General features: G+C 55.0%; 1 non-coding gene across 1 annotated transcript in view; it reads right to left on the bottom strand.

The window, feature by feature from the left end:
• LOC126197022 (small subunit ribosomal RNA) overlaps positions 1–1,311 on the bottom strand; it is a 1,909-nt gene extending 598 nt beyond the window's left edge. The window contains exon 1 of the ribosomal RNA XR_007539432.1: positions 1–1,311. This exon is cut by the window's left edge and continues 598 nt beyond it. This is a non-coding gene — a ribosomal RNA (small subunit ribosomal RNA).
• Positions 1,312–5,000: the final 3,689 nt, after the last annotated feature.

Below are 5,000 nucleotides of genomic sequence, written 5' to 3'. Positions count from 1 at the left end.
CCTGGTGAGGTTTCCCGTGTTGAGTCAAATTAAGCCGCAGGCTCCACTCCTGGTGGTGCCCTTCCGTCAATTCCTTTAAGTTTCAGCTTTGCAACCATACTTCCCCCGGAACCCAAAAGCTTTGGTTTCCCGGAGGCTGCCCGCCGAGTCATCGGAGGAACTGCGGCGGATCGCTGGCTGGCATCGTTTATGGTTAGAACTAGGGCGGTATCTGATCGCCTTCGAACCTCTAACTTTCGTTCTTGATTAATGAAAACATACTTGGCAAATGCTTTCGCTTCTGTTCGTCTTGCGACGATCCAAGAATTTCACCTCTAACGTCGCAATACGAATGCCCCCGCCTGTCCCTATTAATCATTACCTCGGGTTCCGAAAACCAACAAAATAGAACCGAGGTCCTATTCCATTATTCCATGCACACAGTATTCAGGCGGGCTTGCCTGCTTTAAGCACTCTAATTTGTTCAAAGTAAACGTGCCGGCCCACCGAGACACTCAATAAAGAGCACCCTGGTAGGATTTCAACGGGGTCCGCCTCGGGACGCACGAGCACGCACGAGGCGGTCGCACGCCTTCGGCTCGCCCCACCGGCAGGACGTCCCACGATACATGCCAGTTAAACACCGACGGGCGGTGAACCAACAGCGTGGGACACAAATCCAACTACGAGCTTTTTAACCGCAACAACTTTAATATACGCTATTGGAGCTGGAATTACCGCGGCTGCTGGCACCAGACTTGCCCTCCAATAGATACTCGTTAAAGGATTTAAAGTGTACTCATTCCGATTACGGGGCCTCGGATGAGTCCCGTATCGTTATTTTTCGTCACTACCTCCCCGTGCCGGGAGTGGGTAATTTGCGCGCCTGCTGCCTTCCTTGGATGTGGTAGCCGTTTCTCAGGCTCCCTCTCCGGAATCGAACCCTGATTCCCCGTTACCCGTTACAACCATGGTAGGCGCAGAACCTACCATCGACAGTTGATAAGGCAGACATTTGAAAGATGCGTCGCCGGTACGAAGACCGTGCGATCAGCCCAAAGTTATTCAGAGTCACCAAGGCAAACGGACCGGACGAGCCGACCGATTGGTTTTGATCTAATAAAAGCGTCCCTTCCATCTCTGGTCGGGACTCTGTTTGCATGTATTAGCTCTAGAATTACCACAGTTATCCAAGTAACGTGGGTACGATCTAAGGAACCATAACTGATTTAATGAGCCATTCGCGGTTTCACCTTAATGCGGCTTGTACTGAGACATGCATGGCTTAATCTTTGAGACAAGCATATGACTACTGGCAGGATCAACCAGGGAGCTGCGTCAACTAGAGCTGAGCAGCCGGCCGCCCGGGAGTGTGTCCCGGGGGCCCGCGCGAACACGCAAGCGTCCGCTCAATTATTCTGCAAACAGGAGGAGGCTGGGCTCCCCTGCACGATACACCTCGAAACCCTCTCAGGTCCCGGCGGCGCGCAGCGCCGTCCTAAGTACTTGGTCGGGTTCGAGAGAGGCGCAATCGCCCGGAGATAGGCGAGTAGACGCTTTCAGTGCGACCACCCGTGCTCCCAACTGAGCTTGCCGCTGCCGACAGAGGCCCGGGAGCGTGCTGTCGTGGTGTTGCCGGCGGGAGACAACACGCGGCCACAAACAGTGACCGGGCAGCTCCAACGCCAGCGCCACAGAGGGGCAGAGCCCCACTTGGGTGCCAAAGCGAACTCTCCCAGCACAGCGCACGCGCCAACACATCCGCACAGCTGCGATACAAACCACCTGCGAGAACCGCGGGGGCGACCGAGCAGCAGACGGCGTCGCGGCGCCGAGTGCCGGGCGGCGGCGCATCCTCAACGCACACAGTCCTCAATCGGACCAGCACACTGCAGATGTCCACCGCGCTTCGCACCGGGCCCGGGAGGACCCACTTTGGCCGCACGGCGCCGCGCGCTGGGTGCGCCGGCACGCAGATGCGCCGCCTGCCGCCTCCGTCAGCCGGCGCGCCTGCCACTGGGCGCCCCCACCAGCCGGCTGCCGCGCGTGCGCCCACGCAGCGCGCGGCCAGCACGCCGGGCGCCCCCCCCTCACCGGCCGGGGACGGTCCCACCCAGCCACCGCCGCGTATCGCTTCATACCCACATGCCCACTCACGTTCGTGGGTATGACGGGTGTCGCTGAAGCAACCGGTTAATACCTGTACCGATCGTCGATATCAACGATTCACCTCCAGCGCGAACAACCGCGCAACAACGGATTTCCAGTTCATTTGCGTAACTTGGGCAGCAAACGTAGACATCCATCTACATTTGCGACTTCTACGAGTCTTGCATGCCTGGATGTTGTGTGTCACGACGCACTCCATCAGCATACATACACGCTGCGACGTGTGCACGAAAGAACACGTGGAAGGTGGCCAGCGTACGTATGCGAATGCCATTGCACAGCTGCGAAGCGCATTCAACACGCGAACTCCTGACCGACGAGCTAGAGGTGACAGGAGGGGAGGGGGGGGGGGCGGGGGCGATATACGTCCTATTGCAGTACACAATACAGTGGATAGCGGGACCATGTGGAAAGTAAGCAACACTCGCAAGATGTGAGGGTACGCACCGTAAAATGAATCAATACGCAGAACACCACAGTGTGCGCGAAGTGAACTATGTTGAGATGGTTGCAATTAGGCAACGCTACACGAATTCCTAGATTCATATAACTAACAATTACAGGGCAGGTTAAGGCGCAACGTGGGTTAGGTTAAGGCGCAACTTGGGTTAGGTTAGGGCGCAACGTGGGTTAGGTTAGGGCGCAACGTGGGTTAGGTTAGGGCGCAACGTGGGTTAGGTTAGGGCGCAACGTGGGTTAGGTTAGGGCGCAACGTGGGTTAGGTTAGGGCGCAACTTGGGTTAGGTGAGGGCGCAACGTAGGTTAGGTTAGGGCGCAACGTGGGTTAGGTTAGGGCGCAACGTGGGTTAGGTTAGGGCGCAACGTGGGTTAGGTTAGGGCGCAACGTGGGTTAGGTTAGGGCGCAACGTGGGTTAGGTTAGGGCGCAACGTGGGTTAGGTTTGGGCGCAACGTGGGTTAGGTTTGGGCGCAACGTGGGTTAGGTTAGGGCGCAACGTGGGTTAGGTTAGGGCGCAACGTGGGTTAGGTTAGGGCCCAACGTAGGTTAGGTTAGGGCGCAACGTAGGTTAGGTTAGGGCGCAACGTAGGTTAGGTTAGGGCGCAACGTAGGTTAGGTTAGGGCGCAACGTAGGTTAGGTTAGGGCGCAACGTGGGTTAGGTTAGGGCGCAACGTGGGTTAGGTTAAGGCGCAACGTGGGTTAGGTTAGGGCGCAACTTGGGTTAGGTTAAGGCGCAACTTGGGTTAGGTTAAGGCGCAACTTGGGTTAGGTTAAGGCGCAACTTGGGTTAGGTTAAGGCGCAACTTGGGTTAGGTTAAGGCGCAACTTGGGTTAGGTTAAGGCGCAACTTGGGTTAGGTTAAGGCGCAACTTGGGTTAGGTTAAGGCGCAACTTGGGTTAGGTTAAGGCAGAAGTTGGGTTAGGTTAAGGCAGAAGTTGGGTTAGGTTAAGGCAGAAGTTGGGTTAGGTTAAGGCAGAAGTTGGGTTAGGTTAAGGCAGAAGTTGGGTTAGGTTAAGGCAGAAGTTGGGTTAGGTTAAGGCAGAAGTTGGGTTAGGTTAAGGCAGAAGTTGGGTTAGGTTAAGGCAGAAGTTGGGTTAGGTTAAGGCAGAAGTTGGGTTAGGTTAAGGCAGAAGTTGGGTTAGGTTAAGGCAGAAGTTGGGTTAGGTTAAGGCAGAAGTTGGGTTAGGTTAAGGCAGAAGTTGGGTTAGGTTAAGGCAGAAGTTGGGTTAGGTTAAGGCAGAAGTTGGGTTAGGTTAAGGCAGAAGTTGGGTTAAGGGATGGTGTGTGTGGGGGGGGGGTGGGGTGGCGAGGTTCGTTGATAGTGATGGTAGTAAGTGGACGCCTGAGGCACTATCAGATATGTCACGTCAGTTGCACTTGTGGCTCATGGCAGGTGGCGCGCCCGTTCTGTGTTTGTGGCAAAGGAGTGGCACACCTGTGTCTTTCATTCCTGCCATTGTTTATGTGCTGTGAGATGCGGCAGTGTGGTGCTGTTGGGTGCACCCCTGTGTAGGACATGTGTGGGTGTTGGTGGCGTATCTGAGCAATGGTGGTTGTAGGAAGAGTGGGATATTCAGTTTTCTGGTTCGACGTCCCGGTCTGGTTATCATAGTGTGGATGGTGTACTGTGGCCGAGAGGATGCACTGGATGTTGTTCCATGCTGGTACTTAGATGTTGTGTCTGCGTCTGTTACAGGCATAGACTAGTGGGTGATGGAGTGTGTGGGTGACGTGTGGTTGACATTGTGTGCACAGACGTTCAGCATGTATAGGGACAGTTGTATGTGTTATCTATATTCCGATGACTGCGCGTATTACTAAGCACCGCCGTGTATAAGCTTAATGTATGTATAGTCAATGCCTGTTCTATCTCTGTACAGTAGTAGCGGTGCGACTGCACTAGCTAGCTACACCTCGCGGCATCGTCCCCCGGTGTATGGCATATGATTATAAACATTCTGTCTATTAGTCAAAACCGGTGGTGTGACTACGTCACATGTTTGAGGTGGGGGGACGCAACACCGTGCCGGTGGGTCAGGGCTGCGAAACACTTTCCCCACACTGGGGGCTCGGACCCTCATTACTCGTCCCAGTAATATATTGCGGAGCGCACATAGCCATTGCCCAGAGTCTTTGCGACTGCGAGTGCAACGCCCACGGGGACCGACGTGGATGGGGCGGCCCATAGCTGATCGCTCAGCATCGGAATCCGTACAGTGAGCGACGCGGTCGCGCACAGACTTAGAGCACGTTTAGGGACAGCGGGAATGTCGAATATTGGATAAAACTCTTCATGAAACGCAAGATATAGGTGTGGATTGCAACTTACGAGTGCGGGAAACGTCCGCCGTTCATCCGCTGGACTTGCGATTTTGGTGGGTGGGGTGGGGTA

Source organism: Schistocerca nitens, chromosome 7, assembly GCF_023898315.1.
Source record: "Schistocerca nitens isolate TAMUIC-IGC-003100 chromosome 7, iqSchNite1.1, whole genome shotgun sequence".
In the NCBI taxonomy this organism is placed as follows: Eukaryota; Metazoa; Arthropoda; class Insecta; order Orthoptera; family Acrididae; genus Schistocerca; species Schistocerca nitens.
The sequence above is the reverse complement of the archived record's forward strand: the minus strand, read 5'-3'. Positions and strand labels throughout refer to the sequence as shown.